At 32.8% G+C, this 24864-nt stretch overlaps 1 protein-coding gene across 4 annotated transcripts in view; it reads right to left on the reverse strand.

Annotated features, from left to right (window-relative positions):
• The window catches only part of LOC106627180 (uncharacterized), a 57433-nt gene that overhangs the window by 16495 nt on the left and 16074 nt on the right, over window positions 1-24864 (reverse strand). The window contains exon 2 of one of the 4 annotated variants that reach the window (XM_036370408.2): window positions 23133-23904. The exons of 2 other annotated variants lie outside the window; for them this stretch is intronic. The gene's annotated coding sequence lies outside the window, so the exon portion shown is untranslated. Of the gene's footprint in view, window positions 1-8199; window positions 8661-23132; window positions 23905-24864 lie in introns of those variants that run through there. One more of the 4 variants, XM_014247215.3, reaches the window with a different exon arrangement.

Here is a 24864-nt window from a genome sequence, read left to right on the forward strand (position 1 = left end):
GTATTATTGACTCTCTAATTAAACGTAAATGACCATTAACGATATTGTTTATAGATTGTACTGAAGACCAGGAGATATATCGCAAAGCTAAGAGAAAAGTAATAACACTTTATAATTTGACCCTGTTTTAAAAAGCTATTAGTACTATGTACTTAACTTAGTATGTATAAAAAAATTAACGAAAACTAGACACAAAGAAATCAAACTAAAATGCAAATTTAAATTAGAAATTAGTGCTACACGTCGGCTTTTGTTTGCCGATAAGGTGACAAAAGTGATGATTCGGTTGACAATTGTTAGGCATTAGTAATTTTCACAAATGTTGAATATGCAAACAAAACCTTTTTCGGAATCGAAACAACAATTTGTGTAGCTAAGCTCATTTAGCTACAGGGTGCGCTATGACCGTTAGTAAACAGTGAATAACTTTGGCACATATAAATCGATGGAATTACTTAGACATGGTTTGGAAACTTCCATGCAACACAACTCCAAACTTCTCTAAATTTGAATCGCTTCAAACCGACAGCTGGCGCCAAGCTAGTGACGTTTTAAACATTTCAATATAAGTCGTTTAGTTCAGGCGAGGGCGCCACTATGATTGATTGGGCTCGAGTTTGTGATAAAAGCATTATTAAGACGTCTGATGTCAACAATTAATACTGACTAAATAACCTATGTCTTGTAACAGCCAGAACGAAAAGTTGAACACCCTATAAAATAAATATGTATAAAAAACATCTGCATGACGTGCTGAGTCTATTTAGCCAGGCCAAACTAACTGTATTTACGCGAACTACTCCCTGCGTTTTTGAGATATCGAAGTCAAAAATTTCCTCCCCAAGAAGCTACTCATTTGTCGGAACCGTTGATTTGGAGCACTGTAGCATATAGCTGCCAGACAAAGAGATCAGTCAAACTAAGTCCTTGTATGGAAAACTTTTTTATTTGACAACATATCTTCACGAGATTTGGCATATATTATTGCCCAAGGCAACGCTACAATATCCGAACATATTGTTCAGATCAGACCACTATAGCATCCACCTGGCATTCAAACTGAATGATAAAATCAAGATAAATTTCTTAATGAACGATCCCTTTTCTATTTTAAAGTACGAGTATATCGACATCGCAGAGTGCTCACCCTGTATATACGCAAGTTAATGAAATAAAGTAGCGATTCAAATAGCAACGAATGCCTGTAATCAATTTTACATATATATAGATATATATTCAAATAACCATACAGCACTCATATATTATACTCGTGTGCATAATTACGAGTCAAGTGAAAATGGCAAACAATGCAAGGTATATGCAAATAAGAGTGCCCTCCAGTAGACACTACTTGATATCAGAAATGTACTATAACTAGTTGCAGCGAACATGCGCAATTGTTTATGATATATACATACATATATAGTTATATATGTATATAATGTTTCGGTTAAAGGTGTAAACAAATATTTGTTTTGAAATGGCAAGCTAATACATGATTAAAGTAAACTAAAGCCCGTCCGACTGCTCAAGAAGCAGATAACTTGTGCAAAAATAGATACCTTTCGATACCGTTATTGCAGATAATTACGACACTAGAAATTGAGGTATACAAATCGATAACAAATTGTAGATAAAAGAAAATATATCTGTATTGCATTGTATATTTGTAGAAGATCGAGCTACGCACAACCTATATCTCCCCAATGCAACGGGTATACCATCTAATCAAATATGACTCAGACACGGACTCCTAGATGTAACCTTCTTTTATGTTCATGTGAAGTTTAATCTCTATATGTTAATTAGTCTGTGTTTGATAGCGGTTTGTTTACAACACAAAAAGTTTGTCTGGCGATTTTTACCACGAAAAAAATGTAACAAATTGAACGAGTTTGCCGACTTCGAAATCGTTGAAAATGTTGCAGAAGTGTTTTGGCGACTACTTTATAACGACACTTACTTTATCACGAAAACAAGTATTTGAGTGGCAAAAAGAATTCATTGAAAACTTGCCTCATGCAAATCGATTCCCTTTTAATGCCGATAATATCGAAAAAGTTCAAGAAACAGTGCTTAAAAATCGCAGTGTTTGCAGCAGAGAGATAGCAGAGGATCTCGTCACCTCTTATGGATCGACTCTTGGTTATGGTATGGTTAATGTTTTGGGTATGAAACGTGTCAATGCTAGACGCATAACAGAAGATCTGAATATTTAGCAATAACGACGTGGAGTAGAGGTCGCAAAAGAGATGCTTGCTAATGTAGCTGAGGACTCTACATTCATCAAACGCATCATTACTGGCAACGAGGCGTGATTTTATGAATATGAAGTCGAAACTGTCCAACAACCTAGCGCATGGCGCTTCGAAAATGAGCCAAGACCGAAATAACCAAAATTCGCTGATCGCACTGAAGTTCATCCTAGCCGAAGCTTATAACAAATATGTGGAAAATTACGTGTTGGCTTGCTTGTATTGGCTATAGGGTACCATATTTTGAAGGCGATAATAAAAGTTTGTATTAAAATAGGTGAAAATGTAGAACGATACTATTTTCAGTGGGGGTCGAAATTGATCAGATAATAGCGTTTCATAATATTCCTAAAAAACTTTGATTAACCAATTACTAAACTTCTTCCATAGATAACACAGTTGGGGTTACAAGCAAGCTGACTCAGCCATTAATAATCATACTTGCAAAATACTCAACTACAAAAATACTCAGTACCGATTTATCCCACATGCAACACTAGTTTTAAAACGCAATTTATGAAAACATATTCACTAAGTTTTATAATAAGACACATGCTATGGTTCGGCGTAAAATGCAAAATATACAACACACAATATACATATTCCTGGCATGATTTTGATAAAGCAATGCTGTAACTTGACAGCTGTCAAATTTAGTTGTCAAATAGTAGACTATAGACTGAAGAAAAAACAAAATTGATCGTTTTAGCTTTCACAGAATATTTTTACTATTGATAAATATATTTATACCCTGAACAGGGTATATTAAGTTTGCCACGAAATTCGCAACTCGCAGAAAGAAACATCAGATACTCTATAAAGTATATATATAAATGATCAGCGTTATGAGCTGAGTCGTCCAACAATTTAGCCATGTCCGTCTGTATATACGCGAACTAGTCCCAAAGATCTAAATAAAGTTTTTGTACAGAAAACTTTTTTATTTGACTATATATCTTCATGAAATATTTTCCAAGATAACGTTACAATCGCCGATAATATTGTTTAAATCGGACCACTATATCATACAGCTGCCATAGAAACTGATCTATCAAAATGAAGATAAATATGTTTTTATACCGTTAATAGCTTCGCTGCAGCCGAATTTCACAATTTTTCGTATTTTAGTTCATACGCCTTATTTGGATAGCAATTAAAGCAATAAAAGTTGGAAATAACTATCTAAAATGTCAGCGACATGTTTGCGATTTTTAATACAATACATTTTTTGTCAGAATAAAAACAAATTACTGCCAAAGTCAAATAAATAAACACATATTTTAGCATATATATATATTTGTATTTTTAAATACAGTTACTACTTAAATTTTCTTGAAAAAAGAAATATAATAAAAAAATGCCATCTGGTGACACAACAGATGTGCAGAGTGCTAAAAAATGTTTGTGATAAGAAAAAAATCGTACGCTATCGTCGCATGAATCATACTACTCATTAAATTACTATCGACCATTGGCCTTGTTGGCTTAGTACTTAGCACTGAACCAAACATCAGCACGACCGCTTCTATCCAATTTTTATTCTAAGTTTTTATTGACACGAGAATGTAGCTGAACTGAACTGGACCCATCCGTGTCTATTGCCGAAAAGAATGATTGATATTCTTATTGAGCACTGTTTGCCTGGTGTTTAAACAATATGACGCTTGTTATGTTAGGCCAGTATTTCGATAATAGTTAAAGCAAAATATAAACGAAATTTGTATATTATGTTAAAGGCCTTATCAAAGGAGGTCAATTCTACGAAATTTTAAGCCTTCATTAGACCGTTTCATGCATAGATTTGGTTATCACTTTGAAAATCTCGGATTATCTCAAGTATATAATAGCTGTCTTTGATTCGATAGGCCATGGAAAGTAGCGAATTGAGCAAACAACTGGCATAAATCACATATCGATAATAATCGCATGGCATAATAAAAATATAGAATAGCAAGCGGTCATATCACATTTATGCAGTTATTGGGATTAATAAAAAGGTGATACACGACAAACGAAAGGAATTTTTATCCGTTAATGATTTTTGATTTTTAACCAAATATCACATATGCATTCAATGTGTGAGTTCCACGTAAATTCTTCTTGTAAACTATTACACTAGATAAGAGTTTAATTTTTAATCATTTCTACGTATGCCTTCAAATCCTTCTCTGGATGAAATAAGTTCGTACGCAGTGACTTAATAGGAATACCCAGATCTCTAAAAAAAAAACATATTATGCTCGAATTGTGAGCCATTTTAAAATATTTTTAAACTATAATCAATTTCATTTCTAAGAAAACACACAAAATAGAGCTCACATGTCAAAGAACGAAAATTTTATTTACTTACTATCAAGGGAGTACGTGACTTTATGAAATTGTCCGGCAAACTATTTTCTAAGAATAAATAGATATATATCTTATCTCTAAATTTTTGTTTTAAATTAAAGTTTCACATTTCTTTCTTTTTCTATTAAATTTATTATTAAAATGACAAACAATGAAGCTATTTTCTGCGCAGCAGATTCTCTTGCAATCAGGAACACTAAGTATTTGTTAATCTTCCCCACGATAGATAGGCAGTTCAAGCAAAGATGAAAGCTATATTTATCTAGCTTCATGTATGGCAGTAGATTAAGCAGGCTATAAAAAAGTATATCTAATTCATACTATCCTTTATGAGTTTATATAAATTTAATTTTGATCGTATAGTTTGTATGGCTGCTATATGCTATAGTGATCCGATCTGAACAATTTGTTCGGAGATTATACTTTTTGACAATAATCCATTCCAAATTTCCTAAGAATTTCTTGACAAATAAAATACATTTTTTCTTACAAACATTTGCTTTTGAGCGTTCAGTTTCATGACAGCTATATCCTATATTGGTAGTATATGGGTTTCGATAAATAAGCAGCTTCTTAAGGAGAAAAAGGCTTTAAACGTATGCCAACCTTCTGAGAACACAAACGCGATTATTTGAAATTACAGTGCACAATGACATCTCATAGCGTTGCATTCAAGTAAATTTGTGGCAGCTTATCATAAGGATTTCATTTTTAGGCACGTCGTGTATGATTTAACTTAAAAATGATTATTGGGCACTTTCACTTTGAACCAAACCGAACCATTGTTTTGAGTCGTTTCTGGTTCGGTTTTCGAATTTTAAAATAAAAGCGGTTTGGTTAGTGGTTCGGTTCAAGGCCAGTAAAAAGAGACGGTTCGGTTCGAAAACCGGTTTGCAGTCTTCGTCTTTTGGTCTTCGGAAATTGAGTTATTTTGGATTTCCTAATTTTTTGAAGAAAACTGAATTTCAATTATGTTATAAAAATTAATAAAAGGGCCTTTTCTGCACGCAACTTTAATAGTTTAAGAGATAAGTCACTTCAAAGTCAAACTATAGCTCTGCACAAGTTTTTTTTGTTTTTGGTTAAGTGTATACGTTACGTTCAAAAACATTTTTTGAGGAACATTTTACAAATAAGTAGCATAACCACTATCTGTTCTATTCGCTACTCGCTTAACTATTACTCTTAGTATTTATGCTCAATATTTGATAACTTGAGTTCTTTCTCACCCACAGAATAATGATTAGTTTAAATAATTAATGAAATATAAAAGTTTAAAAGTAATAATACAGCGATTGGGGTTATTGAACGCAAACTCATATCCATACATACATATACATATGTAGTACATATAAGTTTATTATAATCTCAATATACACACTATTTGCTACTCAAAAAATCCAAATTAGAACAGGTTATTTTGAAAAACACTCAACTGAGAGCAAAATAAAAGCGCAATGAAAGAGAAATTGAGAGACAGATGCATATATTTATTATTATATTTGAATCTAATCCAATAAAACTAGCCTACGGGAAATCTAAAATCCAACAACAATATTAATTGAGATAACACAGCAGGAAAACAAGTAAAGTAAGAAATGAGCGTGACACACATTGCAGACAAGTATATATGTAGGTATATATACACTCAGCTAAAAGTATTAGAAACGGCTAATTTCAAAATTAATCATCCAAAAAGATATTGAGCCGAAACAAAATGAAATAAAAAAACTATTTAGGTATAAAACAAAAAATTTAGATATATCGATACATGAGCATACGTGTGTACACTTGCATACATACTTATGCTATATATGTATTTAAATTTATATATGCCTTGTGTCGAAAAGGTCTATAGCTATGCAAATAAGTTGAACACTCAGCAAAGAAAATATTATATCTCTATGGACACATTATTTACAATAAATAGTTCAAATAAGATTAATGAAGTGAAAAGTTAGATTTCCAAAAAAAAAAATATTATTTAAATATTTATACACCTAACACATGAACGGATTCAATTGGTATATTCATATACATATATATTTTGTGTACTATTTCTAACTTTATAGGAGGTCAGGTATGCTCTGTTAGAACTATAGAATTAAAGTATAATATAACATTCAATATAAGTCAAATACAACAGTATTTATTGCTCATGCAGGTGCTAAGAGTGTTAGTCGACATCTACAAGAGGACTTAAAACAAGCGACGCAGAGTACCAGTTATATCATAAAGCGATATAATTTTAATGTGATCTCAACATGAATATCCAAACTAGTAATTTATTTACGACCAGACTAATATTACATATAGTAGTAGGCATTCATCAAGAAGGCGATTTAAAACATTTATTTGGTCTGGTAATTTGAAATCCAAGGCTCTCGGCGATCTGGAGAATTCCAAGGACTGTCAACTCGGCAGAATTCTGCCACTACAACAACAACATCTGGAGAATTCGTTTGGAGATTGTAGCGTTGCCTTAGACAATAATTCATTTCAAATTTCGTGAAGATAATTTTTCATACAACGATTTGATATTGATCGATCAATTTGCACAGCTGCTATATCCTATAGTGGTCCGATATCGGCGTTATCGACAAATGAGTAGTTTCTTAATGACATACGGACGTGTTCAATCCGATATCCCAAAAACTGAGAGATGAGTTCGAATACAGACAGTTCAGAAAGGCGGTAATGAATAAAGCGACTCAGCTTGTCACGTTGATCATTTATACTTTCTAGGGTCTCCGACATTTCCTTCTGAACGTTACAAACCAAACAGCAAGGAAAAGGAATCATATACACAAACATATTTAAGGTAGTTCTTCAGATAAACGACCTAATATATGTACATATATAATATATGCACTCCTACTAGACGTTTGGCCGACCAATTATTTGTAGTTTAGAGAAGCTATGTAAAAGTTTTAAGCAACCTCCGAAAACCTAAGTACAGTATTTTAACGGCTCAGGGGTAGTCAGCATTTTCCTATTTTGAGGTATCATAGAATATTAAAAATTGTAAGTAAATACCGTTGCATAAGAATTTGATTTAAATCAATAAGCTTTCCATTCGGACCCGGCGGTCTGCACACTCTTATGAATGATTAGCAAGAATGATTGGTTACTAAATCATATAGCGCTTTCGTGTTTTTCAATACTTAAGGGAATTTTAACTATTTATATTATAAGCGACGACATTACTAAAAAAGAGAAAATACTATAGTTGTAATACGACACCGAAAAATTGATGGACTATCATAAGAAGCATTTTTTATGGTAAAAATAAACTTAGCGGGCTTTTGACCGCATACCGAGTGTCGTTAGAAACAGCACTTTGATAATAGTCGTAAACTGTTATCGAAACCAGGTCTTACGTATAGGTAGTGTGAACCTGTATATCATAGCCCCGTCATTCCACTACAGTGTGTGTAAAAGTCTTATTCGAATCGATATTGTTAGATTCCTCCTTGACGGTAGGGATGATATAAATATGTTATTTTATACTTAATTATTATCATATTTAATTTCTCATAATTAACGTGAAATTCACTTATAAAATATTGCATATGAAATAGACAACAACACTAACCGGAACATTTTATTGCCGTTCTGTTGGTCACAGCGGTTACATTTGATAAATAGTAATTGGTTCCCCTAATAATTTAATTGTTTTTGATACACTTAATAATTAATAAATATTTATATATATATTCTTAAAAAACATCCTCAATATTTCACAATACACACTCTTTCACTTGTTTCATTATGATTTGCTAGTTTTCACTTTTAAAAATATTCTTATCGCTCCACAAAACGCTTATCGCGTGCGTCAAAATTTACTATTTGTACACACACAAAATTGAATTCTTTTTGCTGTCACCAAGTATGAAAAGTAAAATAACATAAACACACAGGAAACTAAAATTTAATGAGTTGTGACGCCTTATATTTTGTTATTTATGTTAAATGATGTTTTTTTTATTTATTTTTATTTTGCTTTCAAATATTGCGACGCATTGAAGTCCGTAAAATGAACGCTTTTAGAAGATCGCTCACATAAGACTGGTCTAAGCGAATTGTTGTCGGTTAGGTAGACGACATACAATCGATCGTTTTTATTTGCTTATCTCGCTCTCACGAAGCAATTCAAGGCGTAAATGGTGAGCGCGTGAACAACGCTGCCGAAGCAATGCGGTGGTATAATGCTAAGTGCCGTTTCAGACAGGGACGCAAAAGAGTCTCATACCAGTTTATTGTGGGCGAGGGGACGACGAGGAAAGACGAAGGGACCGTGCCACTCGTGTTCGGGTGGCACGCTTTGTGTTCTTTTTCGTAACAGCTCGCTGCTACCCTTTTCAGCATTCCTTTTCACTTTCAAATCCTTTGAATGGTTGCAAGAGCGCTCGGTTTCAAATGAATTCGATCGCAAATTTGAGTTCTGTTATCTATTTTTGTATGTAATATGCAAATATGTATGCATAGAATAATAGAAATATTATGACAAATTGTAAATAAGGAGAAAATTAAGATATAGATTATGGAGTAAAGAAATTATGAATTTTTAATACGCAGTAAAGAAATTATGAGTTTTTAATACTTAAAGATTAGGAAATTCCTATTATAAATTTGGCCTTGAAAATATTAGTTGCGGATATTCAATACATTCTTGTGGATTAGGGAATTCCCGTCTTTAGTATTTTTTTGAAACTATTTAGCGGGTAGGTACTTGTATTATGCATATTGTTCTACCATATTCATGGTAATTCATTGCAAGCAAAATGTGTGACCATCATCTCAACATACAAATGAAATACGCAGCATGCAGTGTTGCGCGGTGTTGCGCAGTCGAACCGCACAAATATTTACGAACATTTTGTGAAAAGGAATGCAGAAAAACTAGACTCGAGTTGCTGGACTCTTTTTGACCGTGTGAATGCCCAGAGCGACACCAAAAGAAAATTTGAAAAAGATCAGACTCTTTTGCATCCCTGTCTGAAACGGCACTAATGAGTGCATGAATGCCTATAAACGAGCCAAACTACTCGTCGAAAATGGGGAGTAGAACAGCAGAACAGTTTGAAAAACACTGTCGTAAAATTGAATTGGAGAGCGTTTGTTATATGCCTATCTATTTGGCACTATGTATGTAAATAATACCAGCCCTTTGTTTTTGATAAGCACTTGTCTAATCGTGAGTATATGTAAACTGTAGATATGTGCTGCATATAAAAACCATAAAAGGGGGTTCCAATTAAATATTCTTTTTTGGAAAATATATAAAGAAAACAATTACAAAAAATATCGGAAATATTTAATGAAACTTTATACCCCTCACTATTCTTAATTTTTTTTACCAATGAATGTTTGAAGATTTTTTTCTAATTTTAATTATTTATACGAGAAGTGTTCAGAAAATAATAAGAAATTTAAAATTTCGCGGGTTTTAGAGAGTCCAATTGCCAAAATTAAAAAAAAAAAAATTATTTTTTATATATTAAAACAATTTAACAAAATAAAAAACTTAGTGCTTTTTAGGGGTTTCACGGCTTCAAAAAATCTAATTTATTTTTATTATCTTATTTTATTCTATAAAATCTCTAGAATATTGTCCTAAAAGCTCAAGTTGTTCCGAGTAATAGTTTTTGAGATACCGACTTGAAAAGTTTCGCGCTCAAGGCCAGCTTTATAGTCACTTAAACGCGTTTTTCCCAAAACTATGTTTTCACAATCGGTTGTCAAGATATTATTTACAATGTCTTCAACGAATCCTTTTTTTTCCATTACAACTATTTTAAAAACAAAAATAGAGTTGTTTTCACCAAAATTTGTGTTTTTTCGTAAATTTTGTGTCAAAAATAAAATTTAAAGTTTTTTTGTTTTTCCTTCCAATACCTTTATAGTCGCATTTAAAGACGTATTTTTTTCTGTTTATTTCAAGTGATCCTATAAGAAGTTCTGCTGCCTACGCGAAGGCACCTGGCTGAATTGACGTCGTTTTTGAATTGGCGGAATTTTGAATATTTTCCTTTGAAAATTTCACAAAATCTTTGTAAAATTATATATCTTTGGAATAATGAAAAGTTTGAAAAACATATTTCATTTTTAATGTGTGAAAAAAAATGATTGAAAGTAGGTCATTATCATTTTTTATATGAAAAAAAAAAATATTGAAAATATGCCGTTTTTTTCTTATACAAGTATGTGTCAGGCAATGATCGAAGAAATAAGATTTTTGTCAAAAATCAAAATTTTGACGACTCCTTCCATATTCACATGTATTCATCTATAATGATAAAAATCTTCCTCATCGCAAGACAACGTTTTTCGGTTGTCCTCTTGGAGATTGGCTAAGGGATCAAGATAATCAAAATTTTTTCCAAATGAATCAGCGATTATTAAAGTACATTAAAATCTGTGAATGTGCATTATTTTTAGTCATTGATTAAAAATCCTGGATCTTCAAAAATATTCATAAAAAAAGGGTTTTTACTGACTTGCAAGTCAACACGATACAAGCAAAAAAGCATACATGTACAATAATGGAACCGTAAAAGCGATAAAAAAAACGAGATTTAATATTAAATGATCTCTCACTTTGGTAAATACAAATGGTGATGAGTTGTTCCATACTGCATGAAAAAAATGAAAGACTAGTTTTGCTTTGAAGTAAGAAATTTCTTACGAGCATTACTTTATAGAAGTTACAATTTAAAGACCGTTATTGTTTTGATTAACTGAAGGTCTAAGAAGAATATTAGATGAGTCAAATATTTTTAGTTAAAATTAATTAGTCAATTGCAATTATAAGCAGTCTAAACTTGTATAACTTTTCATTTGTCGGTTCAAATGGACTATCACTAAAAACAAAAGTAGCTGAGGCTTACAAGTATGTGAACAAAACCTTTTATCGGTGTTCAACTTTATGATCCACGAGAACTCAATAATCCCAAATAAGAAAATCGGGTTATATGTAAGAAATTCAAAATACTTAATACTTGATGAATGCGAACTTAAGAGCATAATAAATTTTTAAAACACTTCTAGATATATCTATATACCATATATTATATATATAAATACATATTTATATGCTTTCTAGAAATTTCTATTGAATTTCTAGCTCTCGTTAATGTATATTTCAATGGGGCGACGATTATATTCGCGTGAGAAGTTTGAGCGAGGTGAAGGTTACACCCTTAGGGACTAAGTAAAATTACAGACTCTCGATATAAGATAAAATCTTAAATTCGTACGTACGTACGTACTTAATACTTATACATATGCATACATTCGCAAAAATGTTCTGAATTTGCACAATGACGACTAATAAAAAAGCAATGTCATGTACTCTCAGGTAGAAAATGTAATCTAATGTTTTAATTCAAGTTTAAAAGTACATAAACAGGGGATTATGGTGGTGATGGTAATATGGAGGAAATTGAAAAATATTAATTGGTATCTATTTGGAGATAACTGGGAGCAATCAAAAGTCTAATAATGGTTTAAGTGCGGCTGCACCATTTCGACCTTCGTTTTTACCAACCAATTACTTAAAGCAGGATACTCATAGGCATACTCCTTTCTTTATACAGAAAAATCATCTCGAATTGGGAACTGCGAAAATTTGCATTTAGTGTGGAAGCTTCAGAGTTTTTGCTATAAAGAAGTTTTGCCTCGAAATTCTTCATCCCAGATTCCGAATTGATAATTTTTCAAAGTATACCACCTGTTCAAATTTGAGCCGAACAGACTAAAAAAAAACATTTCACGTATATTAATACAAATTTTTATTATCGCTTTTAAAATAGGCTAGTTTTGAGTCAATATAATCATGTCAACGTTTCATGCAATTTTCCATATACTTGTTATAAGCCTTCAGTGTCTTTAGTGAATTTTGTTTATACCAGTTTCGGCTCATTTTGTGAACGTCATTCGCAATATTGTGGACAGTTTCGACCTCATATTCATAAGCATTGCACAGCAATGATGCGTTTGGCCCTCAGCTACGTTGTCAAGCATCTCTTTTATGACCTCGACTCGAGGTCGGTTTTGCTAAAGATTTTTGGTACGAGTTTAACATTGATAAGCTTCATACCCAAAACATTAACCTAAATGTGTTGAGACGATCCCTAAGTAATGTTAAGTATGCTCTACTATCTCTCTGATGCTCAGAAGACGACTGACATTCAAGCACTGTTTCTTCAACTTTTTCGATGTTATTGTCATTAACAAAGATGTACGACTCGCTTGAGACAATTTTTCTATGACTTCATGGCCTTCACTCAATGCTTTGTGCCATGCAAATACTTGTGTTCGTGATAATATAGACTACTCAAAACATTTCTGCAATATTTTTAATCGATTTCTTAGCCATGATTCCATTGGAAACACAGGAAATTAACCAACCTACTTCACACGAACATAACAAAAGATTGCACCAATTAGAGCAAATTTTTTTGTATCGATGCGATTTGCTCGCGCAGTTTATATGGACTAGGAATCAAATTTGATGAGATGGTATTTATTAAATATGAGCTTTACTTATATATTTTTGATATAAAATCAGAAAATGTCCTATCAAAAAATGTCTTATTTAATTAGCTGATTTCTGACACTATAATATATGCTTCATCATATCAACCAGTGCTAGATTTTAGCACACTCCTGTACATTAGTGTATATTAAGCGGTGTTCATTAGAGCAACCGTCAAATGTCAGAGTATGAATATTCCAACGTAATTGAAGGGATTTCCACGCATTTGAGTGATGCATAGTATGTACGCATGTAAGTTAAAGGAAAGGCACTTTTTTATCGCCCCGTTATCTTGTTCAAGGACATTTAAGGGCAACTCTGGTGGGAGCAAAATCAACGCGATAAGGAAATGTGTCAATTAAGTGCAAAAAAGTCTGTTTTGTAGATACAAACATACTTAGAGAGTTATACATACACACACAAAATTATATAGAACGCAAAGCTATAAGCGAATGTGTAATTGCACATAAAACACAAGAGAAGCATTATTTTAATTGTGGACGCATTTATGAGAATTCAAGAGCATGTACAACATACATAAGTACATAATATACCATATAATGCAAGCTTTTGTGAATGAGAAGTAGTAAATGGCGGATGAATACATAGATAAAAATTAATTTCAAATAAAAATTTCAAAGATCGCCTGCCTTATTATAGGGGAATTACGACAGAACTAGACGAACGCCATTAAGAATTGTCTCAGGTGGTAATAAAGAAAATGCTAACCAAAATAATTTTAAAGAATAATACTTAGTTGACAGCGCTGACCTAGATAAAACTCCTGATTAGTTTCGATTATGTAGAATCTACTAACTGGGAAACTTTATTAATTTAGTACGTTCTGCTTAATTTAGGGGTTACATGGATTTCCCGGCTTCAAAAAAAAAAGAGTTTATTGTCTTATTTAACTCTATAACATCTCTAGAATATTGTCCTAAATTCTCAAGTTGATCCCAGTAATAGTTTTGAACTTAAAGCTTTAAATAGTTGTGCGCTCGAGGTCAGCTATATAATCACTTAAATCTTTAAACGGGTTTTTCTCGAAACTGTGTTTTCAAAGTCGGTTGTCAAGATTTCACGCGAACTACTCAACCTTCACGCGCGATTTCACTCTCTCTCTATCTCTCTCTTTATCTATCTATCAATACATGTATTTCTGTGTCTCTCTCTTTAACATTGCCTTGGCAGACGTAGAACGTCCTGGGCGATGAAGATTGTTGCCCAACAAAGGTGAGCTCGCAGAAGTTTTGGGTGTCACTCAAACCGCCATTTCAAAACGTTGAAAAACAGCTGTTTAAATTGGGTTCAATAGGAAATGAAGCAAAGAGATATTGAAAGACAATTGATGTTTGAACGCTAGAAAAAGAAGTCGTGTTATACATAAATCATATGTGAAACCTGGTCAACCAGCCAAAACAACGGCAAAGCCGAATATCCATGATGCCAAGGAAATTATGAGCTTCTGAAACCGGGTACAACTATTAATAAGGAAAGCTACCAACGACAAATGATCAAACTCAAGCGAGCGATTGGCGAAAAATGCCCGGAATTCGGCACTAGATGCGAGGCAATAATTTTTCATCACGCTTGGTTGAAAAGCTATTTAGAGAAAAGCCGCTGGGAAAGTTTGCCTCATCCGCTTTATAGACCAGAACTTGTCCCTTCCGAGTATCATTTCTTCCGGTCTTTCTCACTGGAATACGGTTCACATCACAACAGGGATCAAAAATTGGTTTAATTCATTCTTGACCGCCGAGGTGCCATAGTTCATTTTGGATGGAGTCCACAAACTGACAGAAATATGGGAATATGTTATAACTTTAGATGGGAATACTTTGAACAATACTATATATAGTAGTTTCGGATCGTAAAAACATATAAGTTCCTGGAAACAAAGTAAGATTCCTAGGTAGGTTCTCAAGCACAAGTTCAGCTTTTTGCGTAATATTTTATATAGTTTATTATAATATTTTGATGGCTAAAAAGTATTTTAACCTCAGTATCATATTTGCTTTCGTAAGCTTGCACTAAAAATCAACTTATAGTTGCTGTAAATAACTTTATCATTGATATTTTTGTATAACCTATTTTTTTTTATAAATATTTACTTTCAGTTCCATTGTTTTCAATAATGTAAAGCCAATAAAACGCTAAATTAACAAACAAGGCAACGAAGCGTAACGAAAATTTGAGAAACAAATAAAAAGAAGAGAACACAGACTGCCTAACCGATCTGATACACGAAGCTAGCATTAATTGTTCAGGAGTGGCCGAGCCGCTAACACTTTGACAGCGCTTGTAAGCGTGTATGTAACATAGGCAATAATATGCATACACATATGTACAATAACAATAAAATGTCTGGTGATCCAATGCATCCATAGTCCACTGCGAATATCAACTCTGGCTGTAACTTTTACACGCCAGTTGAACGTACTGTTTATGTTTACTTACACGTACAAATATTCATAGATACATTTGTATCTAACATACACATACTTATGTATAATGTAAGTATATTGATACGAGACCTTCAGACCATTTAAAGCACATACCCATTTAACTTCGTAAACATGGAAAATGTATAAATTGATGCAAGTGCCTGTGTGTATTTATAGGGTATATGTGAAAAGTTTTATTACTATTTGTTTGTTTGTTTGAGGCGCAACAATCAAAATAGATGTTTTTAGAAGCCACAAAAGAAAGATAATAGATGTTTAGATAATTGAGCATTGGAGCGTGATCTGAATGCTAAAGAATTCGTTTGAAAATTTTCGTACTTAGAAAACAGACAAATTTCAACACTTGACAGTCAAAACAGCCGGTACGAAATTTTGCTTTATAGCTTTGTACGTATCTATTTGTTCTTAGTCCATCTACAATATAATTAAAAGCAAGAAATCTCGTTAATTTTGGTTGGAGCGAAGCCATAATACCTTTCACAGGTGCATTTCTTAAGGCATAAAGGATATAAAAAGTTCTCTAACTTGATTTTGATTAGCCAGTTTGTAAAGCAGCTATATAGTATAGCACAATTTGTTCCGAGATTGTAGCGAATACCGTAAAGATATCTTGTCAAATAAAAGAGTACAAACATATGATTTGGATAGGTCAGTTTGTATGGCTATCATATAATGTTCCGATATCGACGGTTCCAACAAATGGACTTGATACTCACATCTAGCACTTAATATTGTTCCCATATCAGGGGACCGAGTGTATTACTGGGAATAGGCAGGAATATATCGATATTGGGTAAATTAAAAAAAAAAAAATGTTTGATTCCACTGCATGCGAAATTTCGAATAACTAATGTTATAAAATAATCAAAATTTTGTACGAAAGAAACAGTTTTTTTTCATATATTCTTGACTCACGTCGTTAATAGTGATACAAATCTCCATTGTTGGGACGCACACGAACTCTATACTAGTATAATTTATATATTATATTTCAATGATTGGTCCGGTGAAATGTTTTAAGTTTGGCCTCTATGGGATCCGGCTTGTTAGCGGGCTACTCCTTCTTATTATAAAAAACTTTGGGTCGCTTACAAGAAAACGTCAAGCACGAACAATCTCAAACAAGATTGTCGAGCTTGGGAGTTTTCCACACACAGAAAAATAGATTTACTATTATATTGGAATTTAACAAACACAAGGTAAAAATACGATATTGAAGAGCCCTAACGTACTCTGGTTATTAAAAAATATCCCACATAATACGAATAGATACTTTCTACTTAAAAAAAAGAAACAACTTTCACAACCGATTTAAATTTGACGACGTAAGGTCCACAAAGGTTACATCGCAGAAGACCAAAAATATAACAATGTCTTTTCATTCTAAATTCAAATCTCTTGTAAAAGTATTTCATTTGTTTTGTAAATATATTTTAAATTCAAAACACACATGGTACATGCATTTATCGATTCGTTAATGACGCACAGTAATCAGCAGCCGTCGCACAATTGTTCAATTGACAAAAACCAAGTAAACGGCTCGCACTTCACCATCATAACACGATCCCTGCCCATTAACTTGCAATATAAATTATATTTTTCCGTTATGCTTTATATACACCACAAATGAATGAGTAGTAATCAAGTGTAAATATTGATTAACAAGTTCATATTTATAATTATGTTTGCGTGTATTCCCGATTGGGACGTTATGTCGTCAAGCGTGAAAAAAATAGGCGTTACTAATAGGCAATCTTACTGTGTTTTACTGCAGTGTCACCAAATTGTTGGTGATTTTCGAAAATGAATGAGCATATTTTTAGGCGTGTGCGTGTGCTGTAGGTACTTTATTGGTGACACCTTCAAATTAAAGTATAACAATTGACATTAGTGCAACTCGATTGTTTTGTTGATATGTCGGCATTATGGAACATTATTCAAGTGCTTTTTAAAAGTGTCATAATGATATGATCATAATAGTTGCAAGTCTATTTATATTTTTATTATTTTGTGGTGTTTAATAAAAAGTGGTGTCAAACACCACACAAGCTTTGTGGACGATGCCTGGTGAATGCAATTGAGTTCGAAAATCCCTATCTCAAATCATTCAAATGATACTTACTCTTTACTCTAAAGCTCGTCTAAATGAAAATGTGTCGAAACACAACTGTGCCTGAAGGTTTTTTAAAGGGTTAGTTAGAATTTTTTTGTGCAAAAAATTGTAGTTAATACGGCTAATATTTTCGTAGATATGATGAGTTGAAAGAAAAATTTAATTAATTTTAAATGTCACTTCAAATTTCAAATGCGAGAATATGTAATTTTGACTATTCCTGCAACCATTATATGTGTTTATCGATCTCGAAAATAAATACTTAATTCTTTTTTTTCAGACAGTTTAAACCAGAAATATCTTTGGAGAGGCAACTCAATATTAAAAAAGAAATCGCGGAACCTAAGGTAAATTAAATTCTCTAAATGAAAAACGTCAGTTATTAGAGTAATAACAAGAAACGTGGGGTTAGCTGCATATTTTTTTGGGTCTTGCCTTATTTATATTTTTATTACATTTTTTGAACTGCGAAAATATTTACATTTAATTCAATTTTTTTCGCGAGGATTTTTTCAAGGGCATACAACTCAATTATCGCCCTAATGCAAATAAATTTAATTTCTACATAAATATGTAGGTATATCTGTCTGTATAATTAAAAATATTAATTCAAATATATAATAATACACCATTCTGACACATGCGATAATCAACAGAGATAGGTTAAATGCGAAATTAATTACACCACATAGTAAAAAATAATTTAAACTTATTTATAAACATGATGTTTTCTTTCTATAATATATATTCATAAGTAAGTAATCATTAAGGTGGTACTTACATAAATTAAGGTAAATTTATTAAATAAATTCTCAGACTAAATACGCCGACGTTTTAATAAATATATTTACATAGCCGTAAATATCGAAAAAATTTAATATTTATTTAACCATCTCAATAGTTTTATTATTTAATTTTTAAAGGATTACCATAATATAGTACATCAAACAGCGTAAAGAAATGTATTTTTAAATATAAACTTATGTCAACAAATATACTAAAAACAAGTTATATGTAGTTTATTACTGACCTTGGCATTGTAATTGAGCGTAGGGTCAGTTAGAGCTTACTACTTAGTTTGTTTCTTATCATAAACACGCAACTCGCAATAAAATTTTTAATGACGTACACAAATCGCACCTTTCGCGTTTACAGCAATAAATAGTGATGAAAATCACATTGTGCCACGGGTTATAAAATTTAAAAGCTTATTACTTAGTTGTATTACGTTGTTGTTTAGTGATTGTACCACATGTCCTAGGTAATATAATTTGCGGATATCGATACGAATATACAATATAATACCATTATATAGTCAAGATGAGCTTTAATATTATGTATTAAGCAAATATTGCACAAAACCGCAAACAAACAGACGGGACTTTAATATCGCAATTGACTTTAACTAAGGTCACTTCATACGCGGAAATAGTCAAGAAGCGCTAGATGGATTTTCACGTGCCGTTCGAAGAGACCGCAAAAAATATAATTTTTCAACCCGAAAAAAGATAAATTTTCATGAAAAATATTAGATTTTATTATTCACATTTAAATTACTTATCTTTTACAGCTTTGATATATATATCTTAATAGCCCTTTAGGTTAGTTTTATATTTGTAAATATTCTTCACACTCTGGGCATGTAAAAATTTTTAGGAGCGAGATAATCTCGTGTCATTTTGAACTACTTAACCAGTTCAAAAATCAAGGTATTATCAATGCATTCTAAAAGGTGAAACTGTCGTCCTCTTAGTTCTGAGTTAAACTACTTACGATAGGAAAAGCAAAAAATGGTATTTTCCAAAAATATATCCAAAATTGTACACTTTTTTCGGAGGTCCTCCTGGAGATCGGCTACAGAATCAAGGGAATACAAAATTTTTCAAAATGAATCACTAATTATTAGTACATTAAATTATGTAAATATACGTTTAGTATTTCTTTTTTTAACAAAATGCCTTTTCGAAAATCAAAGTTCTCAAAAAGCGCGTTTTTCTGACTTGCAAGTGGATATAACCCCTTAACCTTCTTCAACCAAAGTCCATCGAATTTTTTACGCACTGATATTGAAGTGTGGAATTTTGTGGACTTAAGTTGGTATATTTTGGTAGGCATATCATCACTTCGCGTTACCAAATTGAACTGGTACCGAACTTGAGAGCTTATTAAGCAACAAATCACAGGAATGGGAATGATGCGAACATTATTAAACCGAAAAGAACCTAAAGAAGATGGTAACCACTTAATATTTTATATTTCAGCAGATTTAAATAATATTAGTAAGCCTTTAAGCGCTTAAATATTCGTAAGGTCTATCTTTCAGCTCGAAAATAATTTTATTTAATTGGTGACACACAAGGTTCTTAGTTAAAATTTAATTATATCCTTTAATCGTCAATTGTTTGCATTCCGGTATGACTACTGGCCTGCTTTAGTGTTTATGTAAATACATATGTTTCTTTGATCTCCGAGAAAAATAGAAATACAGTTAAAAGTGTGTTAAATACACTATAATCCACAACTTTATATTCAAAGTTCGTTTCAGCGTCGATCATTTATAATATTAGGTGCATGTGGAAGATTCTTCAACTGTGTTCACTTTTGTAAGTGCACTTGCACTTTGAGCGAAATCGCATTGCACTGTTAAGCCTAATATGTACAAGTGGTAAATAAGAGCTTACAATAAATCGTTGAAGTATTTTGCAACAAAATTGCGAGTACAATGGAATTCTTGGGCTGATAATAGTTTAAGTAGTAGAAAAATAACGCAGTGCAAACGAACCTAAGAACAGTAAGAAGTAAGGAAAAGCGAGTTAACTTCGAAACAAATAGGAATTTATTCGCTGAGTCGATGGTATACAAAACATTTGATAACCTTCCGGCTATATTTTTTAAGAACCTAATAAACCTTGAAGAATATAAAAAACATTAATGTTTTCCTTTTCTCTTCAAATGCTTTAATTATGAGTAATATGGTAGTAAAAAAAATAAAAACATTTCTTGCGATCTCGAGGATGCCGTTCTCACGACGGTTGATTCTACGTAAGCGGAATCTGGATTTTCACCTGAACAAGAATTGTCAAGTTCGCACATTCTACGCATTAAAATAGTTTAGAGAATGTGTTACGTCACTAGAACAGCAACAAAAATTGGGAGAGAAATTGATAGAGACAGCGTGACTGCCTATAATTGATGAACACAGAAAAGACCAAGACACGAAGCAAGACTCTGAAAGAAGACTAACCAGGAAGTAGCAATTATGCATAAATGAAGAACTTGGCAAAATTTCGAAAGAATTCTAGTCATTGAACCAGAAATATTAATAGCGTTTCTAAAATAAAAAAAGTGCTGGAACTTTGGTATACTTAAAATAGATAGTAAAAGTAATGGTTTCCAGAACTGAAAGTGCTGCTCACAGTTATAGTAAAAGTTGTAAAGGTTACGAATGTCAGGAATAAAGTCGCATAAAGTTTAAGAGTCAATAATTTTACGATTGGCATTTCACACCTTCAATAAAGTCAGTGTCTCGCAGAGATCAAACAGTTATTGCGAATATTAACAGCTGGCACTGAAACGCCAAGCTTGAGATAGTGTGTAATCGAAACAACAACGTTGTGCGTTTTTACAGCACATGGGTTATTTGTGAGCTCTTCCCCTAGTCAGCCAGTTAAATACCAGATAGGAGTATATGGATGGCTCGTTGAAGTGGCACAGTCGCTTATTATTTTATTTCTATAAGGATATGCCATTTTTTTATATAAACTAATTGTTCGTTCGATTCGTTACTCTCCAAAGTTTGAAGAATCTAAAGATACTAATTACTTGTTTAGAATTACCGTAACTCTCGGCTAAAAGTCAATGTACGAGTATACTCTGCAAGAGGAGTAGTAAAATTGTCAATTAGTCTCTTAGTATCTACTGTAGTATACGTGTATCATATTTTTTATATAGATATTCTTTTAGTCTAATTAGTTTCAGGCTCATATTATATGCCAGGCGCTGCAGTGAGTTAAATGTAAATAAATCGACTCGTTTTATATCTCCGAAATACTTGCCCTTCACAAAGTTTATCTTTCGGCAATAATAGGAGTTCTTACTGGACATTGGCCAATAGGCCTTCATGCGATAAGGCTAAAAATATTGTCGGACGCAAATGGTCAAAGTTGTATGGAAGAAGGTGAAGTAGAAACATCCCGGCACTACTTCCTCCATTGTTTATCTTTTGCAAGACTGGGATTGAAACATTTCGGCAGTCATACTTACGGCGAACCAGGAGATATACCCGAAACTGATATTAGATGCCTCAAAACATTAGTATTGCGTTCAAATCGCTTGGTCGATTTACGAAGGTCTCTATAATCAATCTATAGGAATTTTAGCTACCACAATGGATCAGAGTGTTAAGCTGCTGTAAGTGAGAATCCTGTTGGCATATGTAACCAGATCGACACTTCAAACTAACCCAACATTACGTATTACATTATATACGTAACATATATTCTTTACAACATTTTAATGAAAAAAGCTGTTATACCATTTGCCAAAAGCTATGCGGAGCATAAAAATGTAATAACACTTGTTATCACCATACTCTGTGAAGTAAGTCGGCACTTAGCTGTAGTAAACAATTGAGTAATTACAAGTAAAAAAATTTAACACATAACAACAACAATAAAATCCATTGAATAACCAAACAAAATAGCCGATAAATAAATGACATGCCATAATAACAATAAAAATTGTTGTGTAAAATTGTTATAAATACAATTCTGTATCACATACATATGTATGTATGTATCAGGGTGAGTAAAAACAAAATCGATTATTTTCTTCTTTTTTTTATACTCAGAAAAGTTGGTTGGTAGACATCTCAACAAAATTCTTTCCAAGTAAGAGCTCTTAATATTAATATGAAGGTCGTTCGCGTTTCAGCTTTCACTATCTAATTTTTATCTTATTATTGGAACGAAAAAATCATATCAGTATCAACTATTAATATATATATATGGTTTCTTATACCATATATTTCTTTTAAATAGTAGATACTGAGTCATGAATTTTTTCATCATATATTAAATAAAATATAGAAACTGAAAATCAAATGATCCTTTCTATTAATATTAAGAGCTTACATTTGTAGCGAATTTCTTTGAAGTGTGTACCAAATAATTTTTTAGAGTTTAATGCGAAAAAATATCGATTTTTTTTTTACGCACCCTAATATATATATATGTATTTATAAAAATATCTCATAGTACAACATGCATGCAGGAGAGCAAATAATTACCCAAAATAATAACAATAAATGAAACACCTTTGTAACTGCTACCAAATGCAAACAATAACAACAACAACAACAGACTCAAGAGCAATTAAGTTGGACCCTCCGAGCAGACATGCAGAATACTCACAGCAGCGTAAATATTTCCCCCCGCCTTAAGTGCAGCCGAGATTGCGGCGTTGCGTGGCTGAAGGCGATGTGTCTGTAGCAGAGGGGCAGGGTAGAGTGTGTGCGCAACAGCGCATTATTGGCCTGTGCTTGGTCGGTCCGGTGCTGTATGCTATTCTTAGCGTCGTCTTCGTTGCACTTATTTTCTTTTACAATTTCGATTTGCACAAAAACGTACACACACAGACGCAGACACACACATACACGTATAAACAGCAGTAGTTTTAGTAAATGTTTGCCTCGTTCATGGCGTGCGGCGGTGGCGCGCACTTTCTTTACAATTGTTATTAACATAAAATGAAATGGAAATCATGACACGCCGCGTGGCGCGAACAAAAAGCTCGTCACTTGATTCGCAATTTTTGTTTTCACTTTCAATGCACTGATTTTTACTTTATTTTTATTTCTTTCTTAATGTTTTTAGAGCGTCTCGTTCACACACACACACACACACACATACAGTTAGTTGTTGGTGTGAATTAGTTAGTGTGGCTGCTTAGACGTTGCGAGAAGCCTACGCGTACACCAGACTTTGTTGATGTTGTGATTGACGTGGATTCACTGGGCGTCCGCCTTATGCATTCGCAATTTCAATATTTGCATTTAGATTTTTTCTGTGCAGATTCTTTTCATGCCGATGTTTGTTTTAATTATTTTCCAGTTTGTTTATTTTCATTTTCCATAGCTCGGTTGCCATGGATGTTGACGTTTCTTTTGGCAAAGCCGATATATAGCTGTGGGAATTCAGAGATAGTAAGTTGAGTCAAACAAATACGGCTGATCCGGTAGGATGAAATGAGATTATTGTTGATGAGCATTGAGAGAGATGTAGTTCATGCGGAAGATATTTATTTTTATATTTAAATATTTTAAATATTACATAAACAACTCAGTAGAACCTGCAGGGGATAACAAAAATCAGAAAAAAAGTTTATAAATGGTGTTATTTTAGACATGTGGTTTTCAGGAAGAAATACAATGCATAAAATTTAATGTTGTGGCCAAGAATATAGCTTTATTATAAAGGTAAGAGTTTGTCAATAATTCAAAAAAAAAAAAAAAAAAAATCGAGCAAGTGACTGGTGCGGCTGGCTCGAATGAATTCCAGGCGATCGATCACTTTTTGCGTCAATTAGGGCCATATGTCAGCACGTACTCGCCGAATATTCTCTTCCAAGGCGTCAACCGGCTCGGGCTTATCACAAAAAATAGTCTAGCGGTATCGATTCGCAGAATCTTGGAGGCCACGCGCAATAAATTGATTGTTTTGTTGGCTATATGGCATGTAGCGCTGTCTTGTTGGAACCAAAGGACCACTTTGCCCATAGATCGCACTCATCACTTCAAATGTGACAACTTCGTTTATTAAAGTACCCATTCAACTAATTGTGAGCTTCATCGCTGAACATTCGCTAAAAATTGCGAAAAATGCGACGAGCGAACCGAACGATTACTTGGGTAATAAAATTGCACGATTCCGAAGTAAGTCTTTTCATTATAAAATGGCAAACCAAACTACATATAAATCAAGCAACAACTGTAAAAAACCGACTACGAAAGAAGTGTAGCCTAATTTGAAACCACACGTCTAAAAAAACGCCCGTATAATCTATATAAGTAATATTTAACTCGAGTTGTATAAGTAAGATAGGTTTACGCTATTTGACGTTAGAAAAATAACATATTTCTTACTA

This window comes from Bactrocera oleae, chromosome 3 (genome assembly GCF_042242935.1).
Source record: "Bactrocera oleae isolate idBacOlea1 chromosome 3, idBacOlea1, whole genome shotgun sequence".
In the NCBI taxonomy this organism is placed as follows: domain Eukaryota; kingdom Metazoa; phylum Arthropoda; class Insecta; order Diptera; family Tephritidae; genus Bactrocera; species Bactrocera oleae.